This window comes from Coffea eugenioides, chromosome 2 (genome assembly GCF_003713205.1).
Source record: "Coffea eugenioides isolate CCC68of chromosome 2, Ceug_1.0, whole genome shotgun sequence".
NCBI lineage: Eukaryota > Viridiplantae > Streptophyta > Magnoliopsida > Gentianales > Rubiaceae > Coffea > Coffea eugenioides.
Genome location: NC_040036.1, coordinates 54,111,507 through 54,129,994, shown reverse-complemented (window position 1 = coordinate 54,129,994; position 18,488 = coordinate 54,111,507).

Here is an 18,488-nt window from a genome sequence, read left to right as displayed (position 1 = left end):
CCAGCTCAGCCATGAAGGAAAAAAAACGGAAAAGCTAAGAGATTAGTACAAGAGATACCTCAGGAAGTTTTCTGGATTGGGTTCGGATGAGCGAAAGCAAATGGTTGGCTTCCTTCCCTTTTTGCTTTGATTCCTTTCCAGCGGTCTCTCCTCTTTCTTGCTGCTGCCAGAAACCGTAGCCTTCCCTTTTTGCCTTCGTTCTACCTCCCAACCAAAGAAAACAACCCCTCCTTCTTCCTTTCAATCCTCTTTTTAGCCGTAAGTTTCTCCCTCTCCAGGTTTTTCAGCCGCTCTCTCTCTATCCCTCACAAAAACTCTCTCCTTTATCGTTGTTTCTTGCCCAAACTCTCCCCTTTTCCATATCTTCATCCTCCCAAAGCTCTTCCCTTTTTCAGATCTTCATCCTCCCAAAGCTCTTCCCTTTGTCCTTCAGTTTCTCTCTATTCTTTCTCAGCCGTCACTAGAGTCCCTATGGTCTCTCCCTTGCTCTCAAGATTTTTCTCTTCTCAACCCTCAGCCCGTAACCCCAGCTATCCTAAGACTCTTTCTTGCCGCAGCTTTTTTCAGATTTTTCAGCCGTCATCCAAACTCTCTTCCTTTCGACCCCCTCTCAACCTAGCCGTCCCCCCTCTCTCCTACTTACCTTTAGCTCAGCTCTCCCAAGCTTTTTCCCGCAGCCAAATCTTTCTCTCGGTCTCTTTTTGCTTAGCCGTCAGCCTCTCTGTCTGCTCCCAAAACCTCTCTTGGCTTTTTTACTCTTTTTCAAACTCTCTCCATACCCTCGCCGTATGCTCTCCTCCCTTTTAGATTTTCCGCCGTCCTCTCCCCTTTTACTGCGCCTTTTCTCTTTCTATTTATACCAGGAAACTATAGCCCTCAAAGATTACATTTTTATTACGAAATTAAAGCAACAGAGATGAACAAAAACACCTAACCCAGCGAACAACTACCAGCATCAGCAGCGGCCCAAACAAGAAAACCAAGGATGCAAGAACCCAGCTCAGCCATGAAGGAAAAAAAATGGAAAAGCTAAGAGATTAGTACAAGAGATACCTCAGGAAGTTTTCTGGATTGGGTTCGGATGAGCAAATGTACCCTATAACTAGTATGAGATGCAAAACCTAAAAATGAGGGGAAAAAGGGGTTCGAGGAGCATGCCAAATGATAAAACTAAGAAAAATGCATGACATGTAGTGAACATGCAAATATGCACTAACGAAAGGGGAATGGCCTATTGGGTCTAGCGTTTGACTAGCCCTTTCCATGAATTCCTACTAGCGTTGGACTAGTGGAAACGTACATTCATCCATCACATTCATTCATGGCTATGGAAAGCGAGTAGACATGCCAAACACTCGTAAACAAGTAGCACATAACACTTAGCATGCTCGACTAGATGCAAAAGCCTAATAAAGCAAATTAACACATAGCCACAAAAGCAAGCAATCAAACTAATGGACCTATTACATTTGCTAGCTAGGCACACGTCTTCAATAGGTCTTCATCAAGTGCTTTCCAAGCCCTATCTATTACAAGCCAAGGGGTGTACACATACCCCATAAAGAATAACTTAAATAAAAAGCAAAAGTAAATGAAGTAAATGAAAGGAATTAAAGAAAAACAAGGGAAGCAAGTAGACATGCAATTTTCACGTAGCACGTTGGATCACATAGGAGAGACAAAAAAGATAAAAGAAGTTATATGTGACAGCCCCACTTTCCCCTAAGGCGAACCAAAGAGGTTAGCGGACTGCCTGCCCAGCTCTCGCCAGGACCAGGGATCAGATTAGAGCTATCCGCTTCAATAGGGCAAATAAGGCAAATAAGGCAAATAAGGCAAAATAACCCAAAATAAAAGAAAATGAAACCCGGAGTCGGCCATGAATAGTAACCGACTCGTCCGAACCCAACCAAACATCGAATTACATATACCCCATAACATTTAGCCTTTACAAACCAAAAATGACATTTAAAAGTGATACAAAAGTCACTACATATATGGTTTGCCAAAACAAAAGTGAAAACGGCCCTAATGATACATTTAGGGTCCCATTTTATATACAATACAAAAGAGTCATTCATCTAGTTCATTTGGCAACCATTTATCAAAATTCATTCCAAAAGAGTCATATTCCTGTAAGGAAAACAAAAGAACGGGGTGAGCTAATTGCCCAGTGAGAATACAACTCAAGCAACCAAGTTCATGGATACATCAAGCTTAACAGTCCAATTTACCAAAATAAATAAAGCCACACATTAATAATGAGGATAAAAGGATACGGGTGGCTCTCAAGAGCCCTTTTCCTCGTTTGAATTCTTGATCGAGTCTCATTGTATTTGTTTGCATGTTTTTAGGGCGTGACGGTGGTGCACAACGTTCTTTTGACTAAAGTGTTTGAAACCACATTGTGCTAGCATGGTGAGTGTACTACTCACTTATGTGCTATTACATGGCTTTGATGGCTTTGATCTTTGTACTTGAGATGTTGAATGTTGATTGATCCAGGTGAGAGTGTACTTTATCACTTTCACATATTGTTCCGCATGTTATTGGAAAGTTATATGAAATGTTATATGAAATGAAATACATGACTTCAAATATTATCCATGAGCTCAACCCCATTGGAAAGTACACTCTCACTTCAATTATTTAACATTAGAGCTGGGCAGGCAGTCCGCTAACCTCTTTGGTTCGCCTTAGGGGAAAGTGGGGCTGTCACATTATACCTCCCTTGAGTTGGAGCTCTAATGGGGTGAAGTCACTTATTTATCCTCCAAAATAAAAGAAATGGTCAAGGTACCAATTTATTTGTAAAAATTAAAGAAAACATGCAAACACGGGCTCACATGGTCATAAAGCTCTTAAATTCATGCATGAAGTGCAATTTAAACAAAGCATAGTAGTTAATTGAAGCAAACAAGCAATGAAGTTGTAAAATTAAAAACTACCAAGGACCAAATTGAGGAGATTATTCAATTGATTGGGTCATAGCAGCATTAGTTGAAAGCCAAGGGGTCAAAGTGTAATTTTTGAAAGTTTTTGCATGTAAACTCCAAGTGGTGACTCCATTTTTCATTAAAAACCCCCTTTTGAACTTTGTTTGGCCAAATCATCGCATTCTCAAGTCCTATGGCCTTTTACTTTTCATTTACACACGTTCACATTCCACTACACACTTTCACCATAACTCAAAAAAGTGGGGCGCGACAGGTACCAAATCCAAACTCTAGTTCCTCTCCTGTCAATACCAGTGATCCGGGGAAGTTGGCTGATTTTTCGATTCTGATCAGCTCAAAACCCTAACAAAAATTACTCTATTTTCTCTTGCCAACTTCACTTGTTTTGACTCAAATTCACCCAATTCAACCTCCTAGAGTCCATATACAGGGGATCAAGTTATTTAGCTTCATTGTATCTTAAATACAACACACCAAATGATCAAGTGAACCAAAACAGTCTAGCCAATAACAAGAATCAAAACAGTCGACTAGTTGCCCAAAAACAACTACTTTACTTCCTTCATTTCCATTTCAACTCACACCAAACCTTAAACCAGTGTTTAGCCAAGTTCCTTAGGCTTAATTAAGGTGCAAAGAACCACAAAAGTCAAGGAGAAACCTCCCTTTCAAATCCGGTCAGCCAAGAGAAAGGAAAATAGTCCACAAGCTCACATGCATCACCAACTTCAACCCTTTAATTATAGTTAACTTAGCAACATTCCAAGAGTTATCCTTAACTTTAAAAGGATCCAAATCATGTTAATACATCAAGAAAATCATAAACAAAGTTTTAACAATTAATCAAACACATGGTAGGCTAAACAACCAACCCTACCCCCACTTGTTTAGTTCAAGAAATTTTATCACAAATATCATCCATACAACTCCTAGTTTGCCATTAAAACTTTAAATATTTGATATAACACCATAAAACCAAGAGTTAAGGATCATATACCTCTCTTATATGAAGCTTGAATCACCTAAAACAACCACCAAAATAAAAGCTCCAAGCTTGAAATCACACACTAGGGTTGAAGGTTGTTCACTCCACTAACTCAAGTCCTTCACTTTTGATTTTTGCTCAAGATCAAGCTAGGGTTTAAAAGAAATGAAAATAGAGTTTTCTCTCTTCCCTTTGAAGCTTCAAGGTGGCCAGCCATATGGAGAGAAAATGGAGCCAAGTTTGGTTTAAATTTCCTCTAATTCTTTGGCCAAAAAGGTTGAATGGCTAGGGTTTGGCCACTTGTCTCAATCTTGGCCATTCTCCCTCTAATCTTTGCCAAATCATGTTTCTATCCTTCAAATGTTTCCAATGTCTTACTAACACCCCTAAACTATCATATAAAATCTCAACCACAATAAAAAGGATACTTGGTCATAGAGTATGTGGTGAAATAAATAATACCAAGTCAAGGAAATATTTTAATTCAAGTATAAGGTAATGAAATGCAATGCAAGGAAAATATTATAATGCATGTAGAATGCAAGGTAAGGACATGTTATAAGTGATTTAGTTTAAGGGAAATGCAAGTGATTTAGGAGAAATTGTATTTTTAAATGAGGGTTCTCATACTCTCTCCCTCTTAAAGAATTTCGTTCTCCAAATTCTCACCATGATCACTGAATAACTCAGCATACTTTGCGCGAATATCCTCCTCCACTTCCCAAGTAGCTTCTTCTACCTCATGATTTCTCCACAAAACCTTTACCAAGGGTATCTGTTTAGTCCTTAATTTCTTTACTTTTCGATCTAAAATCTATACCGCCCTTTCTTCATAAGTCAGAGATTCTTCAAGGTCAATTTCTTCTGGCTTCAGTAGATTGGTGGGGTTTGGATGATATTTTTTCAACATAGAAACGTAAAATACATCATGGATCCAGGATAGACTCGCGGGTAACTCTAACTGATATGCCACATTCCCCACTCGTTGAAGAATTTTGAAAGGTCTTACGTATTTCGGTTGAAGTTTCTTTTCTTTTCCTGCCGTGAGATTTCGAAGTGGTGTAACCTTTAGAAATACCTTGTCCCCAATTTCAAACTCCAGGTTCTTTCGTCGGTTATCTGCATAATTCTTCTGTCGACTTTGTGCTGTCTGAAGCCTCTGACGTATCACCTTCACCTTCTCATAGGCATCCTTGATCCATGGTACTATAATTGGATCTAAAACCCTTCTTTCCCCTACTTCATCCCAATATATTGGTGATCGGCACTTTCTTCTATAGAGAGCTTCGTACGGTGCCATTTGTATAAAGAAATGATAGTTATTACTGTATGCAAATTCGACTAACGCCAAATACTGTCCCCAACTTCCACCAAAATCCAATATACAAGTTCTTATCATATTCTCAAGTATTTGAATGGTTCTCTCTGACCGTCCATTAATTTGGAAATGATAAGTAGTACTAAAGTTCAACTTGGTCCCCAAGACTCCTTGTAACTGTTGCCAGAAATAAGACACAAACCACGGATCTCTGTTAGAAACAATACTTACAGGGATACCATGCAATCTCATTATCTCATCCATGTACAGTTGGGCCAATTTTTTTAAAGAATATCTCATATTTATAGGCAAAAAATGAGCGGACTTCATCAACCTATCAACTATTGCCCAAACTGCATCATGACCTTTTTGGGTACGGGGTAACCCTGATACGAATCCAGATAATATATTCCCATTTCCACTCAGGAATTTCAAGAGACTGTAGAAGACCTGAGGGTTTCTGATGTTCAACTTTCACTTGTTGGCATACTAAACACTTTTAGACAAATTGAGCAATTTTTTTCTTCATTTTATCCCACCAATACAGTCTTCTCAAATCCTGATACATTTTACTGTTTTCGAGATGTACTGTATACTTAAATCGATGTGTCTCTTTCAAAATCTCTTTTTTTATCATTTCATCTTGCGATACCACTATCCAATTCCGAAATTTCAAAATACCATCGGAACTTACATTAAAGTTTGAGATTTCCCTTTTTTGCACTTTTTCTACCCATTTTTGTACCATTCTGTCATTCATCTGAGTTTCTCTAATTCAGTCCAACAAATCTGATTTCACCGTGATATTCCCCAAGATCACTCTCTGTCGGTCCAACCGTAGATTCCATTCACTCATTTTTTTCCAACAAATTTCATTTCTTGACCATTAACTCAGCTACTTGAACTTTCCGACTTAAGGCATCAGCTACAATATTGGCCTTCTCCGGGTGGTAGTTAATTGTATAGTCATAATTCTCAAGAAATTCCACCCACCGATGCTGTCTCAAGTTTAGCTCCTTCTGAGAGAATAAATATTTCAAATTCTTATGATTGGTATAAACCTCAAAAGTCACTCCATATAAGTAATGCCTCCATTTCTTTAGGGTAAAAACTATAGCGGCCAATTCCAAATCATGAGTTGGGTAATTGCGCTCATGGGGTTTTAATTTTCTAGAGGCATAGGCAATTACACTTCCATTCTGCATTAGAACACATCCCAATCCTTCTCTTGAAGCATCAGTATATACAGAGAAACTGTCCTTTCCATTTGATAAGGTTAAGACTGGCACCGAAGTTAACCGTTTCTTTAATTCTCGAAAACTAGTTTCACATTTAGAACTCTAAACAAATTGACCATGCTTTTTCGTCAGGTCGGTTAAAGGATCAGCTAATTTGGAGAAATTTTTGATGAATCGACAGTAGTACCCGGCTAAATCTAGAAAACTACGGATCTCAGTTGGTGTTTCTGGCTGCTTCCACTCAGATACGGCTTCTACTTTCACTGGATCCATAGAAATGCCATTTTTAGATCTTACATGCCCTAGAAAAGAAATCTGCTCTAACCAAAACTCACACTTGCTAAACTTGACATATAACTGGTGTTCTCTCAAAGTTTACAAAACTATTATCAAATGCCGTTCATGATCCTTTTGAATCTTAGAATATACCAAGATATCATCTATGAACACCACGACAAATTGGTCCAAATAAGGCTTAAAAACTCGATGCATCAAATCCATAAATGCAGCCGGAGCATTTGTTAAACCAAAAGGCATCGACTTCAACTCGTCAGGAAAAACATTGGGAAATTCATTTACTATTAACACATCCTCCAGTCTTACCTTATTTTCAGGGGTATTAATTAAGAAGGTTAAGTAACCCTGCACCTCTTTATTCAATAATTTTTTGGCTCGAATTCCCGAAACAAGTGTAGACGAGACTAATCTACCTTTCACATCCAATCTTAGAGTTACTTCTCCAGGTATACAGAACTCCACCACCTTAGTCTTGCAATTCAGTTGAGTATTATAACGAGCCAACAAATCCATGCCTATAATCATGTCATACCCCTTGAGGTCTAAACTTATCAAGTCTACTACCAACTTCCGTTCTCCTACCCAAATCTCACAATTTTTGTAAACCATGTTGGTAATTAGACTTTGATCCCTAGTAGGTGTTCTAACTTCCAAATCATAGGGTAATTTAATGAGATTCACATCAATACCACACTTGAAGGCAGAATTCACAAAAAAATGGGTTGCCCCAGGGTCAATTAAAAACTTAGCTAAGCGGTGAAATACAGGGATCGTACATTCCACTACCTCGAATGATTCAGGGGCTCGCTGATGGTCCAAGGCAAAAACCCTAGCAAAGGTTTTCGGTCTACTCCCACTGGCAGTAGGCTGTTTAGAGGTTAACTTTTTTGGCTGCACACCCTCATTCCCTTCACAGAGTTTAACAGGACAGGCTGCGATCTGATGCTTGGAACTACCGCAACGAAGACATTTCTTCATTTTTCGCCAACAAGTATCCTCGATATGGTTCGTCTTACCACAATATCCACAGCTCCCTCGAGGAGTAGGTGTTGGACCTCCTTGGGAGACAGTCCTCTGTTGTTCTCTTCCGTTGTGAGCCCCTCTTGATGGAGCTCCTCTTGATGCTCCTTGGATTCGAACTCCACCCAAACCTCTTCCAAACTTAGGAGGCAGTACATTCTGATCGTCTCATCCGGTGGTACTGCTAGATGCATCTCGTCTCTTTGCTTGAAAGGTCCGAACTTGAAATCGAATCTACTCCACTCGTTAAGCTTTCTCCAGCACATATTTAAACGTATCAATTTGGGTTGCAACTAAATCTTTTTGAATTTTCACATACAACCCATGTACAAATCGCCTTATGCGTTTCTACTCATTAATCACCAGTTCCGGAGCAAATTTAGAGAGTCTGGTGAACCGAGTCTCATATTCCGCCACACTCGAAGTGCCTTGGCGTAGTTTGATAAATTTATCCTCTCTTTTCTCCTGAATTAAGGGTGGAAGGAATTTCTCGTTAAATTTCCTGGTGAAATTAAACCAAGTACGTGGAGTTTGCTCCCTGTCCCATTTTGCCCTTACTACGTTCCACCAGGAACGGGCCACACCTTCCAACTGGAAAACGGCGAAAGTCACTTGCCTCTCCTCAATATAGTGTAATGCAGCAAATATATCCACCATTTTTTTCAAACTAGTTTTCGACAATTTCGGGATCTGGTCCTCCAAAAAAGTTTGAAGGAGAAAACTTTTGGAACCATTCCAGGGCCCTATTTTCACCTACTTCAAGGTCCTTTTGCTGATTACCAGGCACTTGACCTTGTTGGTCAACCAGTCGAGCTAACAAATCAGTCATACGGTTGATAGCTGTAGCTATCTGGTCCCCTTTTTCACCTCCAGGTCCCTGGTTCTGATTCGCCACAGATCCTTATTCCTCTTCTTGCCTGGGTCCATGCCCACGGCCCCGGCCACGTTGTCATCTACCCTCTATTATTTCTCACCAGTCTAGGGTCCACGAATTATAACTAATGGCGTAAGCAAGTATTGGTATATAATAGGTACTTGTGCGTAATTGAAAGTCAAAGGGAAATAAAGTCGAAATCACGATAGGCAAGTGAAAACACAAAACAGTTAAATGTCAAATCGAAATAAAATCAAGGTCAAAGTCAAAGTCAAAGTCAAAGTATTATACATCCAAAGACTAACATCAGTTATTTACAAGCCAACAAGGCCAAAAGTATCAAGCATAAGCCTCAAAAGTACAGGCACAGTTCATCAAGTTATGTCACACAACCACCGAGTCAAAAGGAAGCTGTACAACCACCAAGTCAACACATCCCCTAACCTTTCTATGTACAATAGTCAAAAATCATCCAAAATAGTAACCTAGCAGCAAAGACTTAGTCCACCGCGGGACTAGTTGATCCCCAATCCTGGGTAGATTCAGCTCCTGCCTCGCCTCCTGTATTAGAAGCCTCATCGCTTAAGTCCCCAAGTAAGTCATCACAAATATTCAGGATCGATTCAGCTCTAGTCCTCACTTTCATGGTTCCAATAACCAGTCGCTCCTGGGTCTCCCCAAGTTGTGCACAGAGATCATCGGTCCTTTCTTGACCCTCCACTATGTCATTCTCAAGTTCCTTAATCCGAGCGACTGGCATCTTTACAGTTTCCCTTAGTTGATTCACTTCAGCTTCAAGCCTAACATTGTTTTTCGCTAGCGCCTTCCTCTCCTCCACAAACGCCAAAACTACTGGGTTAGGATAGGCGTAAGTATGGCGGCACTCGCAAGGCCGACGGCGGATAGCTGGACTCCAGTGTATGGTAGCTCCTCTGGGCCTGATCTGGTACCTAATCATCGGCAGTGGAGCACGGTGCTGCTCATCAGCCTGACTATTACTAGGGCCACTAGGTTCGTCCATCCTACACAAGTTATAGATAAAACTTAAGTACTCTTAAGGGAAAATGATCAAATGTAATCTTAAATTCAAAAATTTCTAATATGCCCAGGCCAATCCAAACCTAAGCTCTGATACCACCTGTAACAGCCCCACCTCTCCCTAGGGCGAATCCTAAGGTATCAGTGGACTGTCTGCCCAACTCTTGCTGGGGTTCAGTCGACTAATGAACTAGCAATCCAAATAACTAGTGAAATATCTCAGACATAAAGGGTACAGATCAAAATGGAAATATAAATGCCACGCCACTTTCCATACACAAAATATAAGACTAAAAGTCAAACTTACCACTCCACACTTAATTTACATAATATGCGGCAAACTTACAAGAAGCAAAAGTAAAGTCTTCTAACAAAAGGGATACAAGCCAAAGCGCAAGTTCAAAACAAAAGTGAAAGCTATGAAAGTTCTCGACCACAGTTCCATCCCAGCTCTGTTAAGGAAGACAAAAGGAGTTGGGTGAGTTAAAACTCAGTGAGGTTCCAAATAAACATGTAAGCACATAGCCAATTAAAGGTGTAATATAAACAAGTAACCACTGTATTGAACTATAACAATTAAATCACAGTTCAATTCAAGGATACGGGTGGCTTCCAAAAAGTAAATCCACTTGAGCTTGATCCTAACAAGAATCTGTTGACTCTCTGTCAACGTTTGCATTCAAAGAATATCATGTCTGTAGAACATCACTTGCACCAATTTCCGTCCACCAGTCAACCCCCTTACCGGGCCCGAACACCATAAATAGTAAGTAGGTAATACTCGAGTATACCGGATCCAGATTCAGTAAATAGTTCTCAGGGTTTATCGATTTTCTCGACCAAGCCCTTGCTGGTTCGATACAACCGACTCACCTATGAGGTTGGATACCCAAACAATCATAGTAGTTGATGGAATATCACTCAAACAACTCACATACAGTCAAATATAGAGAAATCACATCTCAAAATAGCAGTACACAGAGGCTCAGTGAAATCGAAGGAGGTCGAGTATGATAAAGTACATGCTCGCCTCAATTTTGTCAAAGCAATGTTTAACTCAACTAGTCACAATTCAAGTATTCAGATATTTCACATAGACAGGTAATAGGCAATGGAACACTCACCTGTCAAGCAAATGCAAAGTTCAAACATCAAGTTCCTTGGTTACGTTCACCTCCGTTTTTCAATCCTAGGGCAACGAGTGAAATCGTTAACAATCTAGGTTTATTACAACCCAAATGTAGGTTCATTAGGTGACCAAGTGAGTGGTTAAATCTACTTAATTCACCATGCAAGTTAGGCCTAAAATGCAGTAAAAGATCATAAGAAAACAAGTTTCATGAGTGCAAGAAAGTTGAGCAAGAGAGAAATTTCATTCAAGTTCTAAGTGGTTTTCGCGGGTAAAACAGTCGCGCCCGCACAGTCTCGGAAAAACGGTCATATCTCACTGTAGGAAGGTCAGAATCAGGTTACGTTAGCGGCGTTGGAAACTAAACTTGAAGGGCTTTCCAACGGTACCAAATGCAGACTCTAGTTCCTCTCTTATCAATACCAGTGATCCGGGGAAGTTGGCTGATGTTTCGGTTCTAATCAGCTCAAAACCCTAACAAAAATTACTCTATTTCCTCTTGCCAACTTCACTTGTTTTGGCTCAAATTCACCCAATTCAACCTTCTAGAGTCCATATACAGGGGATCAAGTTATCTAGCACCATTGTAACTTAAATGCAACACACCAAATGATCAAGTGAACCAAAACAGTCTAGCCAATAACAAGAATCAAAACAGTCCACTAGTTGCCCAAAAACAACCACTTTACTTGCTTCATTTCAATTTCAACTCACACCAAACCTTAAACCAGTATTTAGCCAAGTTCCTTAGGCTTAATTAAGGTGCAAAGAACCACAAAAGTCCAGGAGAAACCTCCCTTTCAAATCCGGTCAGCCAAGAGAAAGGAAAACAGTCCACAAGCTCATATGCATCACCAACTTCCATCCTTTAATTATAGTTAACTTAGCAGCATCCCAAGAGTTATCCTTAACTTTAAAAGGATCCAAATCATGTTAATACATCAAGAAAACCATAAACAAAGTTTTAACAATTAATCAAACACATGGTAGGCTAAACAATCAACCCTACCTGCACTTGTTTAGTTCAAGAAATTTCACCACAAATATCATCCATACAACTCCTAGTTTGCCATCAAAACTTTAAATATTTGATATAATACCATAAAACCAAGAGTTAAGGATCATATACTTCTCTTATATGAAGCTTGAATCACCCAAAACAACCACCAATCCAAAAGCTCCAAGCTTGAAATCACACACTAGAGGTTGTTCACTCCACTAACTCAAATCCTTCACTTTTGATTTTTGCTCAAGATCAACCTAGGCTTTAAAAGACATGAAAATAGAGTTTTCTCTCTTCCCTTGGAAGCTTCAAGGTGGCCGGCCATATGGAGAGAAAATGGAGCCAAGTTTGGTTTAAATTTCCTCTAATTCTTTGGTCAAAAAGGTTGAATGGCTAGGGTTTGGCCACTTGTCTCAATCTTGGCCATTCTCCCTCTAATCTTTGCCAAATCATGTTTCTATCCTCCAAATGTTTTCAATGTCTTACTAACACCTCTAAACTATCATATAAAGTCCCAACCATAATAAAAAGGATATTTGGTCATAAAGTATGTGGTGAAATAAATAATACCAAGTCAAGGAAATATTTTAATTCAAATAAAAGGTAATGAAATACAATGCAAGGGAAATGTTATAATGCATATAGAATGCAATGCAAGGACATGTTATAAGTGATTTAGTCTAAGGGAAATGCAAGTGATTTAGGGGAAATTAGATTTTTAAGTAAGGGTTCTCACAGACAATGTTGCTCTACTTCGCATGTTGATGATGATGTTTGTGATTATTAACTTTGTTTTCTTATTTGTCACTATTAATAGGGTGTATTGTTTGTTGATATTTCAAATTATTTACTTGTAGATTTACTAAGGAAATATTAAAGATACATGACATATCAAGAAGAAAATTGAAGACTTGACAGTTGATGGCATGTTCCGGCAAAAATGAGAAAACTGGCACATTTGACAATCTTGGGATTGAAAAGTGAAAACTTGATTGTCTCATGGTGTTGAATTGTATTCAAATAATATCTGTTTATTTGTTTTTATGGGTTAAGTATTGTGAAATTATAGTGAATTATGTATCGATAATACCTTGGTGATGTATTGGTTTATAAAATACTTGATTTTTGGCTGAAATTTAGCTAAAATTTTGTTACAGGACAATTTTCTATTAGCCATCACGGACACTTGAAGGGAAGTAGGATGAGGATGGTGGGAGTGTTTGGGTATCGAGGCAAAGGACAAGGAAAGGGTCCCACACCTCACCCCCACGCCATTTTCATTTCTACCAGAAATAAATAGTAAGTATTTTCACCTTACTTGTTTCTTAAGAATGGCCCGAGTTGCAAAAATACATCAGGAGATAGTGAGATCGGATTCGGCTGAAGCATAAAGGCCTGACCTCGAGTTAATCAAAATGATGAAGGCCAATATAGACAAACGGGAGATATGAAAAGATGTAGAAGAGGTTGAAGAGACTTCCAAAAAAGAATTTAAAGAGAGAGGAGACAGTGATTTGGACATCAAGGAAGGATCTAAGATGGATTCCTAGGTTTTATACAATGACAACTTCGGTGTGGAGATCGAATGGGATTTGGGGGTTGAAGAGCCCCTTACTCCTCGAGATTTGTCCATGATAGACTTGAATGAGATCTCTTCATTTCGTTAGGAAGTATTCGTTTCACTAGAGTTTAGATATTAGTTGGGCCAGGAGAAACGAATCGGCTATCACATCTCCTGAGGGACAGTGGCTATGTATACCAACCAGTTGGAGGTAGGGATAAGGCTACCAACATCTCGATTCCTCAAAGATAATATGAAATATTGGAAAACTCAAATCATGTAGTTAACCTATAATGCGGTTAGGACATGCAGTTAACATATAGGGCACTTCTCATATTTGAAGCTAATGCATTTTATCTTTCCTTCCGTCTTAACAGTGGCACCCCTCATTAAAGGTTGAGTTATATCAACTATGACCAGTAGTTTAGTATGTCTATTCTCCTTCCCTCCTACCTCTATTATAAGAACATCTCTGGCTGCATGGAAAACTAATGCAATCTTTCTCCCTACTTCTTTAGATAACCAATGGACAGGTAAATTCCAAACCTAGAACCATAAAGAAGTAATATTGAAGGCGGTTTCATCTTCCTCAATGCCGTTAAACCATTCCTTTAGAACCAAAATCAGATTGACTTTAAACCATTCCTTTAGAAACAAAATCTGATTATCTATAATCCAAGGGTTCTCAAAGACGATTCTATCCATATCTTTCTCAACAAGAACAGTGAATTGAAATATATTTGCCTCTAATTCTAATATTCTGAGTCCCTTTGGATATCCCCAAACTATGTTAACAAAATTCTTGACCCCCACAAAATTAACAACTTTATCACATTTTATCTGTTGGGAAAGAGGTACCAGTGCAGACACACAATATCAGAGTTAGTCTAGGATAACTTACTCTTTCCCCAAGTACTACTTAAAATAGGAATAAATCAAATCACCAAGTAATAATGCCAGCAGTGATAATAAAATGCAGGAAAAATAAAAGGCATAGGACAATAAGATTTTTTACGTGAAGAATTCAAATTGGGAAAAACCACGGGATCTAGTCTAGTAAAAAATCTCCACTATCACAAAAATGGGAATACACAGCTCTACCCAAAATATTCAAATGACAATAATATCACCAATATCAATCAAGCGAAATTGCTATAAAATCACTTCCAAAAACTACAGCTGTCAAAAAGTGAGTTTGGAAAGGTATTACCAAACGAAGCGGAAATCTGAAATCTGAACCAGTAGATGACTAGAGATTGATGAGAGGATCACGTGTGTAAAATTTCATCTCAATCGGGATTCGAATCACCTTCCAATCAAGATCTTGAAGTTATTTTTCTCTCTCCTATTTCTCTCTCTTTGTTCTTCACCGAGACAGCAAGAGTAGTAGCTGACCTTCATTTTATTTTATTTTCCTCGGTTGATGAATGATACAACCGAACCTTTTTATCAACCATATAGACTAAGTGTGGAAGCTGGGGATCCTCCTCAGCTTGGTCGTCCGCCACGTGGCACACGGGGATTGGATTTTTGGTGACGTGGTGCGACGTGATTGGTTGTCAAGTGAGGTTGGTTGCACCTGATTTTTCCCTCCCTTTCCTTCATCCTGTCTTTTCCGTTCATTCCTTCCTTCCTTCCGGTTCTGTTTCCTCCTCTCTACCCACTTATCAGCTTCCTTTCTACCCATTCCAACCTGCTTCTTTTCGGCCACATGTTGGTGTTGTTTCCACTCTAAAATTTGCCTTGGTTGCACCTAATTTTTTCTCTCCTCTCTCCTTCGTACCCACTTATCTCTCCTCTCTCCTCTCTCCTTCGTTCGTCTTTCGTTCCGCTTGTTTTTGCTACTATGTTGCTTTCTGCCCGCTTCCTTTTTCCTTTTCGACCAGGCCCTGAGGCTGTTTGCACTAAAAAATTGCTGTCTCTTCACAGTAATTGTACACCCTCCCCACCTTCTCTCTGTTCTTTCCTTCCCGAGGATTAGGTGGCTGTGATGATAAAGCATGTTGCTTGTCCTCGTTACTTCTCCACACAATCAGGTAATTGGTATGTTCGTGCTTGTTTCGCTATTGCTGCTGCTCCTCAAAAAGTTGTTCCGGACGTTAGGGTTTCCTCTGCTTCTTTTACCTACTTTAGAGCTCCGCCGCTTCTCCTTCCAATGCTTTCCTTTCCTTCTCCTCAGCCACCCCTCCTCAAATTTCCCAATTCCCCCAAGCCCAGAACCACCAACAACAACCACCACCAACACCTCAATTCTCCCTTGGCGTTGATTTTGGCATTGATTTTGGGAGAAGTCAGGTTTCGGCTGGACGGATTGCTTGAGGAATTGGACATATTTCTGGACATTTTTTCGACTTCTTCTTCTTGTTTTGAGACCGAAGGTCTTGTCCTCGACTATCTTCTGCTTCTTGGCTAAATCGGCTTTTGATTGCTGCTTGGGAGGCATCTCTTATTTTCATCCAAATCCAATCTCTCCGCCGCTTGTTAAGTAATTTATGCTGATAAAAGTATCCCTCTTAATCTCGACTGCTATTGTAAATGGGAAGATGGGGTTCTCAGCTTTTCTCTTGCTATTTTCAGCTATCAGAATTGTCTGCTCCACCGGTTGGCAGGAGGAGGAGTGGCTGGAAAATGGAGAGGAATAAATGCATCGACAGTCAGCTCTGTTTGTGAAAAATAAAAAAAAATAAAAAAAAAACTAAAAACGAAGACGAAGGTGGCAATTGGGGTTCTTATACAAGGGTTTGTTTTTTTCCAGAAGGTGCGTACTTTGTTTACTCTTAGTATTTACCCTCTTCTTTTGCTTTTCTTTTTTTTCCTCTTTTTTTTAATCTATCATTTTCCCACCTTTCCTACACTAAAGTATTTAATCTCATATATAAACACCCCTAAGAATCACAAAATTTCTTGGATTGTTGTCCTCCTTCATGACTCATTATTATTATTATTATTATCAAGTCATTGTTTAAAGAAAAATTTGCATAAGATTTCATTGTTACCTCTCCCAATTTTAGTATATGAAACCTCTGTCTAAAAAAGACTTAAAATTTTAAGGCGCACAAAAGTTTTCTTATATGGTGGACACTAAAAAAATAGTGGTGTTAATTACTAATGTGGTGTGCAAAATGGGAAAGCATCGACAAGCGCCCCCTCCCCCCAACACCTTCTTTACTTCATCTTCTCTACTTACTATCTGCAATTCTATTTTTCCCACTCTTGCTAGAAACGTATTATTTGTCATGATCTAGAGTCTTTCGTTGATTCTCTTAACCGTTTGCATCTCTTACTGATATGAGCAACCCTAGGGGAAGACCCTCCTAGAACCTCCCAACCTTGTAATTATCAGAGTTGGATCTTTTCTCCCAACAGAAATTGAACTCGATTGTTCTCATGAACTCAAGACCTCTGACACACAAAGGTAATCAGCAACCTTAAGCAAATAAGGATGGATGAAGCGACACCACGATTAGGGAACAAGCTAATCGATAAAGTCAGATTTGAATCCTAAGCCATGAACTCAAGAATTCAAGAGTAAGTCCGATTAAGAACTTGAAGGAAAATTCCTCACGATTTCTGGTTGTAATATTCTGTCCTTTACTCTTACAAGAGATGCCTTTTTATAGACTAAAACTAGGGCAAAATCCGGCCCACATAAACCTGGAAGAGATTCGGTCCGCATAAAAGAGCTTAAAGAGCTAGCTCTTTAAGGCTTTCCTATAAGGCCCGATAAGTAATAAAATACTCAACGCCTAACAACTACTAAACGGGACAGTCTTAAAACAACTACCAACTAAGCTAACAAGTATGAGATCACTCCTTTACTTCAAACGTACAAGTGAACAAAGTAACTTCATGGTCCATTAAATCTTCAAACTTAGCTTGTTCCTTGCTTGTATGGTGAATGATCAAGGCTCGTAAAGCTTCCTTCACCCTCTTGGATCTTGATCTTGTCATCGGACCGCCAATGTGGACCAAAGGATCCTTGACCCAAGGTTGAAGTTAATTATTGCACACCCGTATCCGCATCATTCCCTCTTTCCTCGAAAAGATTCGTCCTCGAATCTTCAAAGTCTCCTCTTGAAAGTGAGTTGTCCACAAATCGATGGTGCGCTTAAAGGACAGCAGTGTTGGAAGTAGACGAATGACTACTAGCCATGTTGCATGTCGTTTGGTTAGCTTCGGGAAGCGCTCAAACAAGGACATGCGCCAAGGTAGGAAAGAGCTTGTGTAAGGCGTGTGAAAATCCCAAGTGGCAATCCAAAACTCTCTAATTAGTCTTTGGTCATGGATCTTCACATTGACACCTTGATTGTGCAAAGGTGTAAAATCCAGCACTAGTTGACATTGATTTGAATCATCTTGCTTGGATAAAATGGGAGTAACTTGTTGCATGGATGAGGCACTAAACAACTTGTGAAGGACAGCTTTGGGATCTTGCGTGACACACAATTTCTCATCTTCCAACATATAAGGTAGCAAACAATTGAATTCCACTTCATGAGAGTTACTCGAACTAGCACAAGTTGAAGTTGACAAATTGAGCACTTGGCCACCAGCTTTTGGCGGAGTGAATAAGCATGAAAGATCACCACATTTAGTTGGAATAAGCACAAAATCAGGTTGTAAGTCTTGAATCAAAACTGGAAAATTGTGGACAGCTTTACAACCTACAAAAACAAAATAAACTTCAACTTGAAACAAATTTGAAATCGGGTAAAGAAGTAATGGTACATTATCAACTAAATGGTAAGAAGGTATAGAACAAGTTTTAAGTGTGAAAACTCCCTTTGACACTTCATCATTCCTTTCACCAATTGATTCAATTTGAGAAGGCATGGCTAGCCTTTTACACTTTTCTTCAAAATCTGGATAAGAAATACAAGTGTTAGGATGGAAATTATACTCAAAAGAAGGTAAAGATGATGAATGACCCATAGGTAGCAAATAAGAGTCAAATTTCGGAATTCTCCCTTCATGGTGGATTTGACGTGATTCCCCTTTGGTATGGACAGATTTGAATTGAAATTGTTCCATGAGATGATTCCAAATAGATTCAATTCCTAAAAGATAA